The 23103-nt window shown below is 41.6% G+C and overlaps 1 protein-coding gene across 7 annotated transcripts in view; it reads right to left on the bottom strand.

The window, feature by feature from the left end:
- The window catches only part of DCUN1D3 (defective in cullin neddylation 1 domain containing 3), a 33585-nt gene that overhangs the window by 3885 nt on the left and 6597 nt on the right, over window positions 1-23103 (bottom strand). The window lies entirely within an intron of this gene.

Below are 23103 nucleotides of genomic sequence, written 5' to 3' on the forward strand. Positions count from 1 at the left end.
ATACAGTCTCTAAATGATAGAATAACTGCTAGATGAAAAAGAAAAGTCTGCACTGATGCATAACAAACATCACAGTGGTTGGTTTATTACTTAAGTAACGAAAAAGTGCTTTTTAAAGAATTGCTAGAAATTTCTGGGCCACAGATGAGGTGATTTCTCTGAAGACTCTATCTACTCAGACTCTTATTCTTACCTTCAACTAGTCCACTAGAAGATCCATCTAAAATTTAGTACTTATAAAAGTTTGCTATCTGCTATAATAACTGCAGCCTCTGAAATTATAATGTTAACAGAAATTTAGACCAGGAGCCAGAAGTCTAGTCGGGAAAGCAGACCAAATCAATGTCAGTCCCGTGCCTCTCCAGCTCTAGGGTCAGGGATCTCCACAATCCAAATTCAAAGCTCTAAGGAGACTGGCAGTGGGGCAGAAGGGTGCTTTTAATGGAAGGCTGGAGCTTTAAACTTTACCTAAAGAACTTTAGCTTCCTCCAAATAGTGCTTGGATAAATTCAGAGTTATCTTCAAAAGGAATTCTAAGAGTATGTTCTGAGTGTACAGGTTTAAAATGAAGACCAGAATCATTCCTGTAGTTACTGGAATCACACTGTATCGGGGTGTGTCCCATTGTCCACCTTCAAAGGGAATACATGACAGACATGATTATACACGCCCTTAAAAAAAGACTCGCAGTTTCACTTAGGTTTCAAAAACACGCTGAAACCCTTAGAAGGGTTTTGGTGTGGAAAATGACAGACCCAAGTAAGTTTTTTAAAGCCTTTTTATGCTTTTGGAATATAGCTAGTAAGCCATAAGCACAACTTGTTACAATTTTAAAAGGTAAGGGGTTAATTCTTAGAAGACCAGCATACAAGGAAAGCAACTGTTCAAGCTGAATTATCTCAAAACAAGCAGGACTATACCATGTGGAGGGTCTGGTTTCCAGATTTGTGTTTCTAAAGACTAAAATGCTGAAAGAAACAAAAGGCCCAAACGTACACAAATCCCACATGCTCACAGACTGGCAACTCTAATTCCCAGGCACGCTGACTCACCAGGGTTTGCTGCTCAGCTCCTGCTGCTGAGCGAAGCCCAGGTACCTGGCCGGATAAGAGGATTTCCTGGTTTCCTACTGACCAACCTACCCTAGGCTACTCACCACTGCCCCACTGGACAGATGCTGCATTATATCAGCTTCCTCCAAATCCTGGCACCAAGGCCTTCAAATAGGGACAGAACAGATGGGCCTCCCAAGAGGTCCTAATCCATTTACCCAACCAGCCCTCCACATGAGAGCATCTTTGATGACCTGGCACAGCAGTACCAGCTGAAACCCGAAGGCATTTTACATGCCCAGCAGATGAAAAAAAGGAGGGGGATATCAATTTAGACGAACATCAATCGGCAAGTGCCAGAAGGCTGGATCCCTTTCTTCCATTCTGGTCCTTTTCTTTGAAGCAAGTTGTGGTCTCAAGCCAGAAAAAAGTATTTTCAGATCTGATGGTAAGTGTGGCCCCCTGATTACTCAATGGGCTCCCTTCTTTTGTGTCTCCTCTTTCTTTGGGAAAATAGTTCTGTACCCAGAGATTTCTCAGGCTCAATCATGGTGCTCAGCCGTGTGTCCCAGGGTGGCAGCACTTCAAGTGTTTTAAAGCTGAAAGTTTCCCTGGACCCACTAGCTGTTGGCTAATAGCTAATAATAGTAGTCATCAATTACTGAGGGCTTGATACCATGCCAGGCACTATGTTAAGCACTTTATGGACAATAACACTCATATATCCTCACCACAACCCCATTTAAAGACAGGGAAGCTGAGGCACAAAGAAAATTACCCAAGATCACAAGCAGGACCTGGTATGTCTGGCTTGAGAAACCATGACCTTTCACCACCACTAGGCTGGACTGCTGAGCCCACCTACATCAGATCACCTCGGGAAAGCCCACCAATGGATGGGTCCCAAGCTCAGGAGTGTCACCGCATCAATCACAGAGCAGCGAGTTTTACAATTAGCCACTGGGAAAAAAAAACAACATGGTCTGTGCCCTGTGCTAAGAAGGGTGTCCTAGCCACTGCCCTCTCCCAGGCAAGCATTAAGACCGTGAGGCAGGCAGGCAAGATGCCGTTAGGCTCAGTCTCACTAGAGGCAGGGACTAGGATTAGTCCAAAGTTCTTAAACTTGTGATGTTTCAGCCCACCAGCATGGTTAAAAGCTTCAGCTCTTAAAGTCCAACTCTGCCACCGGATGTTCGACCCTGATCAAAACCTGAATTTCCTCAACCTGCAAAATGGTATCTACTTCAAAGAGCAGTTGTTTAAGGATTCAGTCAGGAAACGCAGATAAAGGGTATCTGGCACACACTGTCCTCCACACAGAAAACACTTGATATGAGAGCCATTATTAACAGCCGAGTAGTATCTGATTAGCCTGATGGAAGCCCCAGCTTGTCCCATCTGAACAATGGGCTCCAGGCTTTGGCTTCCCCAGGCCCAGACAGGATGCCTACCCTTGCCTTGAGTCATGCAGTTGGGTCTTACTCAAAAACAGTCTCTTGAACTACAGCACTGACCCTGCTCAAATGCACCACTGGTCACAAAATACCTGGGGGAATCAGATCCTCCATAGGATAAGACTTGTGAATGATGCTGAATAGAATCAAGCTGGGTATTGGCTGTGCACTATGGATATTCTGAATTGCTGGTCACTCCCTGTCCCTAACCTGGGACAACCTTCCAGCCAGTTCCAGACTCCATTCCCTTTCCACTAGGTTCCAGCTCTGTAGATCTGCAAAAGACAGGATTTCCAACTTGCTACTTATTTACACTGATTTATACTTCCCAGTGGTCCTCCTGCCACCTCTCTGAAGTGGACAGCCTCAGCACAATCTGGGCAACCCAGAGTCAAATTTCACTAATAGAGCATCATTATTAATGAATAACCACTCTGTATTTGTTAGTACATTATAACAGCTACATATAAATGTAGCTCTATGAAATAATTACCCCCATTTCATAGGAAGAGAAATGGAGGTACATGGAGGTCAATGAGCTATCTAGGAAGGGAGAAACTGGAGCAGAGTAATTAAGAGGAAAAGCTCTGGGAGCAGACAAACCTGGATCTGAATCATGGTGATGGACCAACTTTGTGAACATCAGCATGTAACTTTAATGGGACAGCTGTACCTCATGGTCTGGTGGACAGAGTAAATGAGATAACCCATGTAAAATCCTCTGCCTAATACCTGGCTCATAGAAAGTATTCTGTAAGTGTTAGCCTTTATTACAGTTGTTATTATCACAAAGTTGGTGACAGAATCAAGCCTCCCTTCTAGAACAGTGCTCTTGTCAGCAGCCAGGCCAGGTCTCCTGGGGCAGTTCAGGTATGCTGAGGCCCCAAATGCCCACAGCAGCTTTCCTGTTCTTGCAGTAAGTGATTCTGCTCTCCTGTTTCAGCTAAAGTGGCATAAATGAGTGAAATGGAGTGAGAGACAAGGAGGGGTGGGAAGAAAGGAAAGGTAGGAAGAAGAATAAAGGGGGCAAAAAAGCCACAAACCAGGAAACCTACTTGTATGCACAGCTTTGGGGGTTTACTTGAAAGACAGGAACTGCTCAGTTTATGCTGGACTAAGATCAGCCTCCAGCTTTTCTCCTTCAATCTCAGCTCTAACTTCGCCTCTCTCCCTCACATCTTCTCTGCATCAGCTTCCAGCCTCCCTCCTCCCCGTGCCAGGCCCAGCTGCTGTTCCTGGGGATGGGCTTGGCTGCCTGCTTGGCCCCAAGCCTGGCGCTGGCACTGCTGGGCTGAGGGCAATCCCAGAGGTCGTGGTCCCAGTGGATGCTCTGGCTCCAGAGAGCCAGAGAAGAAGACATCAGGAAACTGTTTCTCACAATCAGGCAAGTCCCTGTCTTCTAGGACTTACTATCTACCTCTGAAACAGAATCACCTCTTATGGAACAGAAGGACCATGAAGGGCTAAACCACACGAAGACAAATGGAGACAGGAAAGGAGTGGAGTGTGGACCAGTGTTATGGAAAGAAAGGTGGAGGGACTGATGAAGAGAAATTGGTATTTGTGGGCCATGGGGCTGGCTATATGCTTCATCTACATCACCTTCAAACCTCACAACAACCTACGTTGTCAGAGCCCTTACAGATTAGGAAACTGAGGTTTCTTAACCACTAAGCAGTGGGACTAGGAAATAAAACCAGTCTGTCAAGACTCCAAAATCAACTCAGTGGGAAAGTTTCAGAGAAGATGAGTCTTGTTCTGGTCCTTCAATGACTGGAAGCATAAAGTGGAAAGGAAGGAGGCAAAGGACCAATCTGGTTGGTCCAAGTTGAGACAGGATTTTAAAATGTTTATTAACAGCAATACCTTTTAAGTTACATGTATGTATTGAGGAGACTGACATGAATTATCACATTTAACCCACTACAACTCTAAGAGGAAGATAATATAACCTTCACTTTACAGAGGGGGAAACTGAACAGAGTTTAAGGGATTTGGCCTGAGGTCATACAGGAAAAGGATTCAAACCCAGGCAGTGTGATTCTAAACTCACCATTCTACATCACTGGCCTCTCTACTTACTGTTCTTTGCTATGACATATGCCAGGATATATCCTTCCCCTAAGGCGATGATGATGGCCCAAGAAGGAAAGATACATTATCAACACCTGATTGTACTCCAGAAGTACTGAGTCAACAGGAACAGAGTAAACTCCCAGGAAGCCTTCAGTTCTGGTCTGGGATCCCCCTAAGCAAGGTGTGCCCTTGAACAAGTCCCTTAACCTCTCTGAGTTTGTGTTTCCATGATTAAAATCCTTCCAAGTCTAATACTCTGGGACTACCTTCACGTTTTGGTATCCAGAGAGGCTGAAGTTCTAGATTTGCAAGCCTTCTGAGGACAGGCATTTTGCCTCCTCAGTGAACACTCTCATACTTCTTGGCCAAGCCTGTTAAAGCCAAGGGAAAATGAGAAGTCCAAAAAGACAGAGAAAGCAGAGCTACTCCAATCTGAACAAGAGGTAAAAGATTACACTGTTTTTGCAGGCTTCCCTGTCCTAATCATCTTAGTTTGAACTCTGCAGGGTCAGGAATAGGCCCTGACATATGGAAAATAAAGCAAGCTGGCTCACTGTTATAGCTGGCTGGGAGCTAAAAAACAGGGGGCAAAGGCTGGCACCAAAATCCAGAGTCAGCAAGGCACTTGAGATCTACTCTGATGACTTCCTTGAGAGAAGGAACTGATCCAGTCCACCCCTCCCATTCTGTTCCCATCTAGAGTCTATTCAGAAGCAAGAAGCCACTGACGAATGTTGGTGCTTCTACATATTATAGCAATAAGAAACCCATCTTTCCAACTTCCATCCAAACAGTTTGTATAGCTAGTTGGGTGCATGATTTTACTTCTTACGATATATGCCAGACATCCAGCTGCCAGGGGCTGAAGCAGCTGTACTGGCAGAAGCCATCCCCCTAGGGAGTCTCAAACCAAGACCACAAGAGCCTCTTGATCCCAACTGGCAGCTGCAGATGCTGAATGACCTGAGAAAAAGTTGGGAAATGGGTGGTGTCCATTTATAAACTACTTCCTAGAAAGTAAACTTGCAAAAATAACAAGGAGGAAAGACTGAGGGAGTACTTTAAAATGCAAAGTCTTCTGCTTGCTGTCATTTGGAACTTGGGACTTCCAAGAGCACCTTTGGAGATTAGGTCTTACCTAGAGCTACTTGGGAGGAAAAGCTGTTTCCTCTGCCAAAGCAAATGAGATGCGTCTGCTATTTTCATGCTTTTAAAAGACTTTCTGTCCTAAAATGTACTTCAAGCAGCAAGCTAAAACAGCAGTTCCAGTTAGGGATGGGTAGGAACACAAAACTTTCTACATCAACCAATCTCAAAAGTGCGGAAAGAGGGATGGAGGAAAAGAGGGAGGGAGGAAAGGTAAAATTTTTTAAAAAGAAAATAAACCAATTGGTTATATTTCTGTAAAATAATCTTAGGTCACAGGACTAAGACCAGTCAGCTTTGTACAAAAGAATTTTTCTTTTTAAAGGGTTCTTACATTCCTTACCTTGCATACTTCAGACATACTAAGGATATATATACAACTGAGGTCTGAAGACTGAAGTCAGTGTGGGCTGGCCAGAACAAATACTACTTGCCAAATACAACCAAGCCAACACACACGTATACTATAAAGTTTCCAAATACCAAAGAATCAAGCATTTTTGGTCTCTGGGTTCCAGAGCTGCTATATGTTTAATCCAACATGACTCAAAACAACCAAAAAAGTGCTGAATTATTCTACTGACCCACACTTGGAATATTTTTGCTGTCACTATTGATATGGACAAGTCAGACTGTCCACTTATTTGCAAAGTACGCATCATTAACGGGCACCAGATTTCTAGGCTGGCCACTCTTTTTGTTTCTGCACCAGCTTTTTCACTAACTAACTTTCCCTGTTTAAAACCAGAGGGCTGTCTTGGATTTGTGCTCTGTGGTACCATAATAAAAATGGCATGCCTGCTATATGCTATACTCTTTATCTCTGGTTTTAGCTTGGAGCTTATCTTCAGGATACAGCCTCATTAGGCCATACTGAAGGTAAAACCACTGGTTAGGCACCAATTCCCTGCTTTCAATTAGCAAATGGATACCAGCCACCCTGGAGGTCTACCAGATTGTAGATAATTAGTCCTCAAACACCCAATTACCACATCAACTGTTCACCTTTCAGTCACCTGAGGAATTCAGTAGTCAATGACTGAAAAATAGTTAACTGGAGTTGAGATTTGGTCTTTGCATCTAAGTAAAAGAAAGGCAAGAAAGGAAACTATGAAATGAGTCAAAAGATGAGAAAGGAACCCAATATAAAGATGATAAATGAGTGCATGCAGACGTCTTAGAGGGGCACCTGAATGACCACAGATGTACAGATGTGGTTTCTAGAGCCACATTTCTCCTAAATAGATCTCAGGTTCATCACATGGTAACTAATGTGATGTTTGCTAATTCTTAAAAAAAAAAAAAAATCCAAATTCATTAAGGCCACATTTATCAGTTTTTTCCTAGAGGACCATGATGGAAGCTGACTGCTAATGCATAGTAGATGGGAAGAGGAAGAGGGACAGAAAAAAGATCTGTGTAATAAAAGAATATCCATTTTCAACCACATCAGAAAGCTGGTCAGAGAACTAAAGCCACTAAGACTTTCTTACCCACTGCCAAATTCAAAAGCATTACATAGTTATTCTGTAAAGTTTAGAAAATACGGAGAAGCATAAAGAGAAAAATGTCCCCTAGTATCCCACCACCTACAATTAATATTTTGGAGTATATCCTTTCAGTGTTTTATATAAGCACATATGGATGGCACACCTAAGTAAATACATGCATGTTCATACTACACACATTGAACTTTTAAACAAAACTGGGTTGTACTGTACATTCTATTTTGCAAATTTTTCCATTTTATACTTTTTAATATAAATCTCTCATCAAATGCTTTTAAAAGAGCAGCATTCAATGGCAGTACTGGTATCACCACTGACACACCAGCTATTTCACATAACCCATAAACTATTTATAGCCTACTACTCAATCTGTCAAAAATTTGGTGCTGCACTGCAGAGGGGTTACAGAAAGGATGAGACTCTCTGTTAAAACAGATTTAATATCCAGATAGGTCTTTCATTGATAATTTGTCAATTTAAAATAAACTCTCATTGTTGGACATCTAGTTTGCTTCCAATAGCTCACTATTATAAGCAATACTGGGATAATAAGCATAGCAGCTAAAATTCAGCACATTTATAATTATTTCCTGAGAAAAAAATTCCTAGAAGTGGAACAACAGATCAAAGACTGTGCAAAAAAGTATTATATATATAATATTCAATGTGTATTCAAAAAAAGTAGTGTCAACTTATGTAATGGGAGTGTACTGGGACTATTTACATTATCTTGTAATATGTGTCAACTAATTCAATTTCTTAAAAAATAAAGCCAAAAAAAAAAACACCTTACCAAAAGCACTTTAAGACAGTATTTAAGGAAAAATATCAAACTGCCAAAGGAGGATGTTAAACAAGAGAGAGACCATTTGCTTCATTGTAAATCACATCAAAAGACTGACAAATCCAACAATTTTGGCTCCAAGGATTTCAAGACAGTGTTGTTAAATGATGGGGGTGGGGTACAGTGTGGGGGACAGGAAGAGATTAATCATAAGGGTATGTTTCAATTATATCTACATTCCCCCAATTTATTCTTTCAAAAGAAAATGAACCTTCCCCTATGTCCCATACACACACAAAAAAGATTAACGCCCATCCTAAGGTCTAATGAGGTCCTCTTATCATAGGTTTAGCATTGGGGTAGAAGGGTCTGACCCGTGGACTTGACACTGAGTGAATCACATGCCCAAGGAGCAAGAGGCTCGTTCAAAATGGAACTGTGGCACCCTTGAGACAGTTAATAGGCTGGATTTAGACCACAGACTTATTATATGGCTTTCTAGCTTCAGACTGGACCAAAGGATATTATCGCTTCCAGCAGAGACTTGTCTGCTCCCCCAGCCTCCAGGTTCTTCATCAGGTGGCCACCAATTTTCACTAGAAGATTCCTCTCCCTCACTCTTGGTCATGTAAGCTGGGTGGGGCTCATAATGGACCATCCATGTGACTCACTCAAGCCCACCAAAGCCTCCTATGCCTTTGGCTTCAATGACTGGGCCAGGAATATGCAGGTAACCTAAGTCAGACAAAGTGAATCTTAGCACCGAAAGCAAAGGAGGTTGGAGCTGCTTTGGTCATCTTACCAGAAAGAGCACCAGGGAAAATAATAATGCCTATCCAAGGGTCACTGTGAGAGTTAAACTGTCCCTTCTTATCAGATGGGTCTCAACTCAAATGCACGTAAGACACCAGAATAAAATCACTACCAAGAGACAAAGAGAAAATCAGTTTTGAAGGCATTATTTGCACCCAGAATCCAACTGTACCTAAGTCAGATCAAAGCCTGAACTTCACAGTTGTATAAGCCAATTAATTCTAGAAGCCAGGTTTTCTGTCACAACAGAAAGAGTCCCTACCAAGATATAGCTGTCACTCAGATCTCTTCTACTCACACAGCAAAGAAACAGAAGATCTGATACCATGGTCAAAGACCAACTTACTAGGCCACAATTTCAACCCAATATATCAAGAGACCCCTGAGCTGAACCCTAAGACCAACAATCCCAAACTCGGGCAAACTGTAAAATTCCGTTACAACTGGGTGGGCCACGATGATGCAATTTAAAAGAATTTAAAAGATGGTATGACTAATGAGAAAAAGAACCTTTCCAATTGCAATCCTTACAACCTTAAGCCTCCTTCAAGCAAATATGCCACAGAGCACTTACAGATGCTTTTTTCTATTGTGTATACTTCTGTCATCTTCATGTTCCCAAGGAGGAACCTCCTCCCAGCATTCAGACACCACGTGAAAGGCTGTAAAGCAAAAGCTCTTGGAAGTCTTTCCCTATGCAATAACATGATCAATCTTCTGACTAAAATAGGTTATTTGATCTAAACCACATCCTATGAAACTGAAAGACCAGACCTGACCAGAACTTTGATAACTACCCTCTTGGTTTCAATGACTATTATTGAAACAATTTCTCTTTGGTTTCAAGTACTGAAGAGCCTATTTAGAAAGCAAGCATTCAGGTTTTGAAGATGGTGACAGGAAATGCCCATGTTAGTGTGTCTTTATTGGAAATACATTCCCTGCAGGTTGAAACTTGAGGCCCCAAGGTTTGAGCCTTTTTCTTCAAGTTACTTATTTCACAAATGTGCACTCATATGGCATGAGGCCAAAGGGTACATTAACATGGGTAAAGATAAGCAGATAATCAAATAAAAAATAGATCTTTATACCTGGTGACTGGCATCATGGTATATTACAGGCTTGGCAAAATAAGACATCTTGTGATTCCAGCCCAGTTCCCACCCACTTCCCGCCCATACTGATCTGACAAAATTGCCACCACCTAATGGCCAACTGCAATGCTGTCTATTAAAACTCTGCCCTGTGACTTCCCTGGTGGCACAGTGGTTAAGAATCCGCCTGCCAATGCAGGGGACATGGGTTTGAGCCCTGGTCCGGGAAGATCCAATATGCCGCGGAGCAACTAAGCCCATGCGCCATAACTACTGAGCCTGTGCTCTAGAACCCGAGAGCCACAACTACTGAGCCCATGCTCTGCAACAAGAGAAGCCACTGCAATGAGAAGCCCATGCACCGCAACAAAGAGTAGCCCCCACTCGCCGCAGCTAGAGAAAGCCCATGCTCAGCAACGAAGACCCAATGCAGCCAAAAATAAATAAATAAATAAATAACACCAAAAAAATAAATAAATAGGGCTTCCCTGGTGGCGCAGTGGTTGAGAGTCCGCCTGCCGATGCAGGGGACACGGGTTCGTGCCCCGGTCCGGGAAGATCCCACATGCCGCGGAGCGGCTGGGCCCGGGAGCCATGTCCGCTGAGCCTGCGCGTCCGGAGCCTGTGCTCCGCAGTGGGAGAGGCCACAACAGTGAGAGGCCCGCGTACCGCAAAAAAAAAATAATAATAAAAATAAAATAAATAAACTCTGCCTTAGCAGGTAGGCCCTAGTTTACAAAAAAACAATATAAGAAAATCCTAAAATAAAGCAGCAATGCCACAAGCTCTTTTTGTCACCACCTTTGAAAACCGGAAGACAGCTTTGGATCCCAAAATAAACTGGACATATGTACACACACTCATACTCAAATTTTGCACCCCATGACTGAGGGTCCGTGAAATTGCAACTTTTTTGAACTGCATGAGGGTTTTACCTGCACTGCAACCACATTCATTTCCTTCCCTCAAAACCAAATGCAGATACTGCAGCTCCTACAGCTGCCTTTCTGGGAAGGACAGGACATGCTTTGGATGCAGAATGACTGAGTCTGTACAGCCCAGCTCTATTCACTTCCCAGCACATACTTAGTCACCCTGCGCCTCTGTTTTCTCACCTGAAAATTGGGACAAAGGGTCACTGTGAAGAATAAATGGCTCCTTCATATCAGATGCATCTCCTTCAAATGCTGAGATGCATTCCCTGTCCAACCAATCTAAAGTGCCCTCTCCCTCTGATCCAGCACACTATTTTATTTCTTCATACCACTCTCTGAAATTCTTATTTGTTAACTTATTTATTGTCCACTCCCCCTACTAGAAGGTAACTGCCACAAGAGCAGGGATTTTATTTTATTCACCACTTTGGCTGTGCACCTAAGCTTTGTCATGTAAGCAAATGTTTTGATAAATATCTCCTGAATAAATAATAATCACTGATATTTGTTGAGCACTTCTGTACAAGGCACTAGTCTATGCACGTTTTAAATGTATTAACTCATGCTTGAATAAATGATGAGTATGGCATATTCAGCATTGTCCCTAGCACATAGTTTCTCAATATCATCTGATAGCTATTCATACCAATTCTAATTATATGATGTTATCAAATACTCAACAGTAAAGGAAGTTGAGCCCTAAGAATGTAGAGTAGAACTTAACTTCACCACTCAAGAGCTGGTTCCTAAGGTCCAATTCCTCCTGAATGCCTTGCCTCTCAACACCCTACTAACTACCTTCAAAGATAAAGGAGAGGGCTTCCCTGGTGGCGTAGTGGTTGAGAGTCCGCCTGCCGATGCAGGGGACGCGGGTTCGTGCCCCGGTCCGGGAAGATCCCATGTGCCGCGGGGCGGCTGGGCCCGTGAGCCATGGCCGCTGGGCCTGCGCGTCTGGAGCCTGTGCTCTGCGGCGGGAGAGACCACAGCAGTGAGAGGCCCGCGTACCGCAAAAAAAAAAAAAAAAAAAAAAAAAAAAAAAAAGATAAAGGAGAAAATTGTCTCATTGTTCCAATTACTCCCTACCTCATCAGTTACCATATAATGTGATATAAACGCAGCTTCTCAGCAGTATCAGCTCCATCTCTCCTCACTCCACAAGCTAATTTTCGCCTCAAACACAGCAAAAGCCAAAATCTGAAGCTGCAATTGGGAGATGTTCATCCTATCGTGCCTCTTTTTGACCTGTACCTTAGTCCCTGGGAAAAAATTCACATAATAATGGAAATCACTCCTGCCTCTCCTTTGAGCAAGGGTGAAAGTCCAGACAGTTTATTCAAGCCATAGCCATGCAGCACTCTAGAAGTTCCAAGGGTTTGCCAAGCAGGTGAAGTCAGTGAAAAACCTTCTGCTGCTGGTCTGAACTGCTCCTTCTCTACCGCAATAAACAAAGAAATCACATTTAAGGTGTCTAGAGAGATGCAAGGGCAATAGCCAGCAGCTTTTTTGCATACTACATAGTGAACACGAAGAACTCACAGCCAGTTTTACACTTCTTAAGCTATCTTGTTCCACTGTAGTATTTTTTAAAATTCGCTTGATGACAGATTGGCTTTTAAGTCTGAGGGATGAAGCACGTACCTTGTCAAAGAGGATAAGGGATGTGGACCATCGAGGTCCTCCATCTCTTTAGAACCACTGGAGACAACAGACTACGTTTCATATAACGGCAAGAAAAGGACAAGACCTAAAATCCTAATCAGGGCCTTCAAAGCCAGACGCACTTGCCAAGAAAGCAAAGGGCAGATTCCACCTCTGCTGGCTGGCAGGCCAGCCCACACATTCTGCCTAGGCATGTGAAACAGCTCTTTCTCTCCCCACCCCCAGGGCCAGTATTTGGGGTAGCAACACGAGCGACTTTTCTAGGAGAGTATTTTATAAAAATAGAGCTTCCAACCTTAGGTTTAAAACTGAAAGGAAAAATAGCCAGAATTAGAAGTCTGTTTTAACACAATACATTGAAAATTACAAGTTTAAGTGCTGGTAGCTGGGGACAGGGATCACACCACCACATGACTTCTCAGTGAGTCATTAAAAAATAGTACAGGCTTGTTTAACTAACAGTAGACATCCCCCAGTAATAGAGTTAAGAAGTCCATGTATCATACGATGGAAAACTAAACTGACACTCCTGCATTTGTTTCAGCAGTGGCAGGACTGACACAAATGAATTGCAGCAGCAATTTACAAGACAGAAACGCTAATAAACGTTTTCTGAGGCTAGTGGAAGAGGAAACGTTTGAAACCCTGAATTGACTCATTTTTCAGAAGTTAAATCAGTTTAACTGGGAAAAAAAAGCCTCTAAACTACAATAAATCACTAACTGAAACATTTCAGGATTCCTAACACCCATTCTTGATTAACATACCTTTGTGTCAAAAGCAAAAGCCAAGTGCCAGCATTTAACAGCAAGTTGCTACCCTTTCAGTTATGAGAATCAGTCTGGTAGAACTAGATGAGAACAACAAAAATTAATCTTCAGGCCTAGATGGATACTGTCAGGACAATAATAAAGACCTCCCCAAAGGGCTTCTGGGTACCATAAATTATATAACAAATCCACTTCTGCCAGGCAGCCAGTATTAACTCCTATTCACCCGGGGTACTACTCAGTGTCACCAATGGGCTTATCAAAATGAAAGCATAACTATCCACCACTGCTCCAAAAAAGACACAGCATGTTGCTCATTGTACATCAGTTTGCTGACATCACTACTCATTAGGAGAAGTCACTTAACAATCTTAAATACAACTTTGATACTTGTTTCTTCCAGGCTGGGGCGGGCAGGGAAGGAAAATATTTCATTAACTCCTTCCCCAGTAAGTTCTTCTGACTGAATTTCTTTTATTGTCTACGATGACATTCTGGTATAATAGACAATTATTTCTACTATGCATTCAAGACTTGAATGCATTGTACATTATTTATTCCTATGGAACATAAACATTCATGGCTCTCAAGCAGATAGTCAGAAATGACAAGCACAGAAAAGATGTTACTGTTTTAGTGACTGCATCTTGGATTAAAGTTCCAAGAAGGCAGGAGGTGTATATGGTAGCGTGAAAAGGGCTAACTGGCATCTAATAAACTTTCTAAATTCAAACCATGTTCTACCCTTTCTCAAAATTAGAGATAATGCTTCTCAAGCCCACTTTTGAAAAATACAGAGTTTAAACTGCCTCTTAAAGCATACTACAGTAGAGTCATTTTTTGGTTTAGTATGCGTAAGTCTTTCAGTCACTGCAAAATGAGAGCGTGAACTAGACCACTGTCTTTCCAACTTGAACTGCGACCTTCAGTAAGAAACACGTTACATCCTGACCAAATGCGCATGTATATACACACACAAACCACTCATTAAGCAGTATTTACTCTCACTTCAATGATGAACTCTGATTTATGCTATTTCTTTTTTTATTTGGTTTTTAATTGTTGGTTATAATCCACTAATTAGATATGACCCATAGTAACAAAAGCTCAAGATCAAACTTAAAGGTTCCCTCCAATATATTTATTGTGCCAGACACAATGCTAGGCATTTTATAGTCGTGACAGCAGTTAATCCCTACAGCTACCCTATGAGGTTGGTACTTTTTTTAACTGAGAAATTTTAAAATATTGTATTACTTCATTTAAAATATCAATAATATACACACTGCTATGTTTAAAATAGATAACCAACAAGGACCTACTGTATAGCACAGGGAACTCTGTAATAACCTAAATGGGAAAAGAATTAGAAAAAGGATACATATATATGTATAATCACTTTGCTGTACACCTGAAATTAACACAACATTGTTAATCAACTATACTCCAATATAAAATAAAAACTGGGGACTTCCCTGGCGGTCCAGTGGTTAAGACTTCACCTTCCAATGCAGGGGGCATGGGTTTGATCCCTGGTCAGGGAGCTAAGATCCCACATGCCTCGTGGCCAAAAAACCAAAACATAAAACAGAAGCAATATTGTAACAAATTCAATAAAGGTTTTAAAAATGGTCCACATAAAAATAAAAATAAAAAATCTTGGGCTTCCCTGGTGGCGCAGTGGTTGCGAGTCCGCCTGCCGATGCAGGGGACACAGGTTCGTGCCCCGGTCCGGGAAGATCCCACATGCCACAGAGCGGCTGGGCCCGTGAGCCATGTCCGCTGAGCCTGCGCATCCGGAGCCTGTGCTCCGCAACGGGAGAGGCCACAACAGTGAAACCTTAAAAATATTAAAAAATCAAAATACACACCATGTGTTATCATATGACATATGTATGCATTTTAAGCAAGGTTATCGAAGTATGTATAGTACAAAGAATAAAATATTAAGACTTAGGGAAAGGGGAAGTCTGTATAGGAAAAAAATAATAGCCTCTAAAAAAATTAAATAAAATATCAATAATAAACCATGACATGTTAACATAAACATTTTTATGAAAAATAACTGTATTTCCAAAAACTTAATGAGAAGAGTGACACTGTTTTACACTTTTGCAAATGTCCCTAAGGTCTGGCTTAAACGAAGACAGCTAATTTCCCATATATGCTTCTCCATTCAATCTTTTGTGATATAACATGTCATGTAGCCTCTATAAAACTCATGGGAGAATGAAAGTATAAAGGACAAATGATGTTAGTATTATTAAGAAGAGAATTTCATCTTCCAGATCCTGTGAAAGTGTCTTGGGGATCCTCCTAAAAGAGTCTCTGGGACTGAGGCTGGTACTCTTGATATTCCTATTTTACAGATGAGGAAATAAGCTCAGAAATAAAGTACCTTACTCAAGTCCCTACACTGTATGTAGCACAGACAGAGAAGCTCAAACAACATTCCATCAGCTCCCCCAGTTTCCCAGCCTCCTCAGTTAGATGGGGAAATGTATCTATTTCTGGCCAAACAGCTGTAGGCAGAAATGACACAGTGAGCTGTAGACAGATGTGATACTTATTTCCCAGCCCAAGCACAGAGCTGGCATATGACATCCCAGCCATCTCTTCCCTTGCCATGGTGACCAAGACAGTTCAGCACACGATAGTGGAACCCCTATCAGCTTGGGTCCCTGAGAGACTGTAGAGAGCAGAGCACGCTTCAGCCTAAAACCCATGTGGGACATGCAAGCAATAAACTTTCATCAGATTATGCCAAACTGTGTAAATTCTAACTCCCTAATTTTACAGTTCAGCCCCCTGCCACCTTTACTGCAGTGTTCTCACAGTTTACCTACTTCTGGGATTGCTCCCTCCAGTGTCTTCCACACTGCCACTGGATTGATCTTTTTAACACACATATAGCCCATGTGAATATGCCATGTCCCTACTCAAAATTATTTAATAGCTCCCCTTCATCTACAAAATAAAATCCAAATTTAATAAGGCATACAAGGCTCTTCTGAATTTGTCCTCAATTACTGTCATTCTCCTGTTCTCATTCCACATCCCTCAGGCATACTGTGAAACATGTCCCATTCCCCAAGATGTCATGGCCTCTCATGCCTCTGTAGGTTTACACCTACTGTTACCTGTGCTTGGAATGCTTCCTCTCTCTAGTCTTGGTCTTTTGAGCCCAGGTCAGATTTTACTTCTCACAGGACTCCTCTCCTGACTCCTTCAAGTTGACCTAGACCCTCTTTGTCCCTTCACACCTTCATTTATAGCACTAACATTTTGGGCACAGGTTTCACAACATTTTCTATTTGTTGTTCTATCTGTTTTCATACCATAAGGTCCTTAAGAACAAGGTCCACAAAAGGCACTCAAATTTACTGGAATGAAAAACTGGCAACATATAAACATTTATTTTTCCTGAAGCACCATGCATACAATCCTAGAGTTGGCCCTTAAGAAAAATTCAGATTACACATACTTCACTTTGAAGACAGTGATGAGAGAATCAAATTTGGAGGCCAAGACCTAGAAGACAAGTTTTGAGTTTCATAAGTTCTCTGTGAATGATCCACATTCCATCTGGGAAAGCTGGTTCCTTGCTCATATATGTCTAACTTGAAAACTACATAGTCTGGTTCTTCTTAGAAAGTAGTTTGTATCTGTTTGGAAACTTTGAGTACCATTAACGTGTGTTTTTAAAGGTTTTGTCCTGTTAAGCCTCTATTGTAATCTTTTGCTTAAGCAGACTGAGTCAAAAGTACTAAATACTGGAGATGTTCAGAACTTGGTGTTGAGTGAGTCAATTTAAGCATTGTATGCAAATAGTAAAGCTTCAAATCAGAAAAAGGAGGAGCTTAGGCCAAACTGCTCAGAGGGAAGGAAAAATTGCTTCCAAATGGGGAAAAGGCTACAGGAAAAGATTTTTACCTGTTGCTTAACTTTTTATTATCTCTTTCTGCTATGCCACAGAATGGTTGAGCCGGAAACTTAGAAAAGCAAAAGCTCTGATAAATTAAGCAATTCCGGTTCTTTGACAGGGAGGTTTAAAGTCAAGAATTAAAGAAAGTCTTCGAGTACACCTTTTTTTTTGACTTGAAGGTAACCATGAAAGTTCAAGTTTCCAGCATCCTAAAAGGGCTTTACTTTAGAAGTGAAAAGACTCCAGATGAATTAAAAGGTTAGTCTACCATGAGAAAACCAAAGTGGTGCTGGAAACATGTAAGAATGGTCTAAAAAGGTTTTGAACTCTACCACTATGTTTGCACATCTTTCATTCTGACTCAAAATTATATTTATCTGTTTTAATGTATGGTCTTGAATGCTTATACTTCTATGGAGATTATACTACCACAGAGATAATTATTTGTATGACTGGGAAAGAATAGCTTTTTATGTGGCTTTCATCTTTAAAAGCCCAACTATTCAGCTGCCCTCAAGAAATCTTAACTAAGACTCATTGATCCAATGGCAATTTCCTGAGAAGGTATTAAACAACCTCACTCTAGGTTTGCAAATCCTAGTCTATAGCCCAAAGGTAAATGTCACAACCCCTGCATATCCCCTTTCAGAATATCTCCACACTCATCAGCAATTATCTATAAATAATGACTAGCCTCTGCACCAAGGGAAATGGACTCTGTCAGAAACCTGACATCTTGAGTAAGGTGGGTCTTGTGAATTTGTGCAAAGGATGAATGTCATGCATGTCATGAAACAGATTTTAGTAAGAAAAGAGATTTTTAATCCTCCAAAATATAGCCCAGAGTACAGGCTTCTTCCCTTTTCCAATGTGCCAAAATAACACAGACAGGTCACTACTTCTTCTCGGGAGAGAAGATAGTATGAATGACAAAACCAAAATTTACAGTTTGAGAGTTTCTGGCTTGGAACATTAGATTCCACCTCAATCGGGAAACATCTGAGAGTTTCTCATCATGAAATCATGTCGAAACTTTGTATTAAATAAATGAAGAAGGAAAAAAAATGAAGGAGAAAAAAATCTTGGATTACATCACTGTCACCATTTTGTTCTTTTTTAACCTAATCTTGACTAGATAACACAGAAAGATAACAGACTTGGAACCATCTTTATAGCAATTTTTAAAAACTACAATTTGAAACATTCAACAGTTTATGACAAGGAGCTATACCAGATGCATGGCCCTTTATGTTGAGGTAACTATAGAACAAAATCACTTGCAGAACAGAGGCTAACAACCAAATGTAGATAATGAAAGATGACAGCGTTAATATACACAGAAAGTGTCAAGGGAACACAGGTAATTAAGGCTTAAAAAAAAAAAGAAAAGAAAAACTCAAGGAACCATAGACTACATCTGAAAGCAGCTTTCTTGGCTCCTATTATGCAATCAAGATTTCATTTTTAGGGCTTCCCTGGGGGCGCAGTGGTTGAGAGTCCGCCTGCCGATGCAGGGGACACGAGTTCGTGCCCTGGTCCGGGAAGATCCCACATGCCGAGGAGCAGCTAGGCCCGTGAGCCATGGCCGCTGAGCCTGCGCGTCCGGATCCTGTGCTCCGCGCAACGGTAGAGACCACTACAGTGAGAGGCCCGCGTACCGCAAAAGAAAAAAAAGATTTCATTTTTATTCTGGGTTTTTGCTTAAAAAGAAAGTACCTCCCACAAGTTTATTTCATTTCTACCACTGCTCATTTTACTTCTCAAGACCCCCAGTACACTGAGTCATGACCATTACGACAAAAAGTGAAATGCAATTTTAAATAAAACTTGCCTCAGAGTTTACCTTCATTTTAGGGCACACATCACACTGCACCTTTAAAGTAGCTAACAGCAAGAAGTAATGTATAAATCATTAAGATGTGACAGAGTCTCGGCCTTCCAGAACCTAGAACACATGCACAGGCATGCGTTCAAGAGACAGGGATGGCCTTTTCTCCCTCCTCAACAGAACAAATGGAACCCCTAACTCCTACAATGGGGAGTTCCAACAGCAAAGAGTGAAAGGAACTAAAGATCAATCCAGGTTTCCAGGAAACTCCTAAAAGTGAAAGAGGAAGCAACATTATTCATTTTTTATTATTTAAGAAAAGCCACCACCACTAATGTCTATGATCATTTAAACTCTACACAACCAACTTATGGGCATTTTCACCATGAATGCACAAATATAAATCTGTCAATTTGCTTGCGTTGGGCAAATTGTTAAAGCCACTCAAATTTGGACCTGTCCTATTGTGTCCATCACCACAAAGTCTTCATGAAGGTGCCACATCACTGTACTAGAATTACTAAGTCTCAGAACTTATAAACTTCAGCCATTCCTACACCACCTTTATGATCTTACATATCCATTTACCATCCCAACTACTGTTCCCCTAAGATTTTTCTTAAAAGCTTAAAAAAAAAAAATCACATCCACTTTAAATATCACGCTAAGCGACATCATCCGTGAAGTCATAGGTCTAATATGCTAGTTATGTTTTCATTAATACACATTAAAATATAGAATAAGCGAAAAGTATTCATCCAGCAAAAATCATCTCATGTACCATCAATAGTACAAAAAACACATCCTTGCATGCTCATTTCAGCAGCACATATACTAAGAATGTAACCAAAGCCACACTTCGGGAAACAGTGATTTAGTCCCAAATCCTTTGTCGCAGCTAAGGAAACACTCAAAGAGGGGCTATAACTTGCCCAAGGACACATAGATCTGGTGGCAGAGTCTAGACCAGAATCTAGTACTTAGTCCAGTGATGGTCCACTAGAATAGAATCTCCAGATGGGTAAGCTACAAGGAGAATTAGACCTGGCCTTCGGGGACTTCCCCAAGAAGTGAACCTCAAGCAGTTGGTAAGCCCTTTGCCGGTGGATCCGGGTTTTTCATTTTCTCTGAGAAGCAACACACATAACATGATACTTGCCAGCTGACTCTCAAAGATTGTCTGGACCAACTGAAATAAATCTGTTGTTTCCTTCCCAAAGTCTCATGTGGTTTTGCCCAACTCATTGAACCTCAAGGCATACTGCCAATGATAAAAATGTCTCCTGGATCAGTTTCCCATTTTTTGATCCAACAATATCCTAGCCACTGAGCCCCTGTCCCCGTTGCTAGATTCATGCATGCTCTATATGGTTTCAGGAGGAAGATTTTCCATCTCTGGGTTTGAGGCCAGCTTTGGAAACAGGCTGGAAGTTTCCATTACAGAGTTACTCCTGTATTTCCCAGATACCCAGAGCAGGTTTTATTTTCGAGTGATAGATAACTTGTGTCTACTGTGTGCCTAGCAATGTTTTATACACTGTCCCATACTTCCCATATAAGAGAAGGTAAAATGATATAGTTCCTGGCCCTTTGGGAGCTGCCAATCCCTGTCAGCTTAGCTATATATGCATGTAGTTAATAATAACTAATGTTATTAAATGTTTATCTATAGGCCAGGCTATGTGCCATGTCCTGCAAATGTACTGTCTTACTGACTCCTCACAACTACTTACTGTTATTATCCTCACGTAATACATGAAGGAAACAAGGCTTAGAGATGTTAAGTGGCTCATCTAAGGTCAATTGGCAAGCCGATGGTAAAGTTCAAACGCAAACCCAGACTCCAGGCCGAAGCGCTTAACCAGTACCCTACGAACACCTGAATCTTTGAAGTCACACTGAAAGGAAACATGATTTCTGTGTATCTGATTTCCTATAAGTGAGCTCCTTTCTTGCATTAGGGAGCTCTAGAGGTAGTGCACCTGTTAAATTCAAGAATATATAACACATTCTAGGAGTGCCATTTCATACTGATTGAGGGAAGAGTTTGCTCCTTGTAATCTGAAGCTATGCAATTTGTACTCTCTTGACACCCCCCCAAAAAAACCGCCATCAAATTAACAGTAAATGCATATTATTACTTATCATCTAAATCAACTTTAGGTAACCTTATTCCTACTTATGGGATACAAAACTGGAGTATTAATGTGATGTAATAAAAAATATATCTGGTCTTTGTCCCCAGTTCCTACCAGAGCTCCTAAAACCCTTGGAATTTCCTTACTGATAGGCTTCTTTGTTTTTCATAAGGAGCAGGGTTTGGACCACATCTGAGTTTATGCTAAGAGGTAACTCAGGGTGGGCCCTTTTGATAGTTTTAAGAGAGATGCTGGCCACACTAGAAAGACCAGGCATATGAATGGAACTTTCAGTCCCACCTCCAGCCCATAAGGGAAGGGTGGTTGCAGTTTCATCACCAAAGGCCAATGCTTTAATCAATTTTGCCTACACAAAGGAACCTCAACTGAAATTGAAACAAGGCTAGGGGAGCTTCAGGGTTGGTGAACACATTGATGTGCTGGGAGGCTGGCATGCTCAGAGGGGACACGGAAGCTCTGTGCCCCCAATTCAAATCTTGCCCTATACATCTCTTCCATTTGGCTGTTCCTGAGTTATAGCCTTTATAATGAAACTGTATTCATAAATATCATGTTTTATAAGCTCTATGAGTCATATGTTCTACCAAATTATCGAACCTGGGGGAGGGTGGTCGTGGGAAATTTGTACTCTGCCAGGCAGAAGTGCAGGTAGGTAACTTGAGACAACCTGATACTTGGGGCTGGCACCTGAAGTGGGGCAATCTTGAGAGACGGAGTCATTAGCCTATGGAGTCTGCACAAACTCCAGGCAGTTTTGTCAGAAGTGAATTGTTGGACACTCAGTGATGTCAGAGAATTGTTGCAGGAATGACATAATTAACCTCAGAAAAAGAGGTCCACATTACAACCAACTTAACTGATGCTTAGAAGCCACCTCCGTACTGGATCTAATCATTAAATCTATAGCTGTCACCAATTCAGAGTAGTGCTTGCTGTTTTCAGCACTAGAAGGAAATTTGGCCTTCTGTCAGATCCACGAGTACCTGGTAGAATAAAATTTCTTTTAAATGACTAAAGAATTAATTTGACCTGCTAAAGAGACCAAGGAATGTTGTAGAAATAAGGAGTCAAAATATATTTTCTTTAATTAATCATTTTAGTTGTGATTTATTTCCCATTTATTATAGTCCCCATAAGAGAATCATGAATTACCTCAATAGTTGACATGTAACTGTTCCCTTTGGATAACAGACATTGTTAAATGACAATCCCCACCACCTAGTATTATGTACTTTAACTCAAACTCTAACAGACCCAGGGACATTACATTCCCTCTTGTTTACCAACTTCTTATTTGTCAAAAGCAAAAGTCAAAAGAGAGATCTCAAAAAAGTTAGGCCAGTACTCCATAAGCAGTCAATCATGACCAACTAGTCAATCCTGAAGATCAATCTGGTCAAACCGGATACTGCATCCCTGCACTCAACCCTCCCCATCAGGAATACACTTTCCAGTCAGGGGAGAGAGTACTGTGGTCAGGGTCCTGGTCAGGGCCAATGGGTTACTCAACTTCATAGGTCCCCATCCCCCTCCTTGTGAATGGTGTTCCCTGGCACTGGGCACTCTTGTGGGCCTGCTCCTTCCTGACCCACTCTTCCCCCATCAAGTGCCATTTTTAGCAATTTCCACCCTTCCCCAGCTGGACCATCAATGGGCATTTCTCTTCACCCTGTACACACAGCCCACAATATCACCACCACCACCCTGCCCCCAAAAGGCCGGCTCCCTGACATGTTCTCCTCCCCACAACAGAACCCACCTATCTAGATGTCTCTAGAAAGGTCTTTAGACTTTTCTCTTTCATAAAATGTTAGTAAACCCCCAAGCAAAATTCTCCTACCATAAACATCAGCTATAACCAACTGTTTTGAGTAAATGACTAGACAAGTAACTAGTTATT

Source organism: Kogia breviceps, chromosome 14, assembly GCF_026419965.1.
Source record: "Kogia breviceps isolate mKogBre1 chromosome 14, mKogBre1 haplotype 1, whole genome shotgun sequence".
Lineage (NCBI taxonomy): Eukaryota > Metazoa > Chordata > Mammalia > Artiodactyla > Physeteridae > Kogia > Kogia breviceps.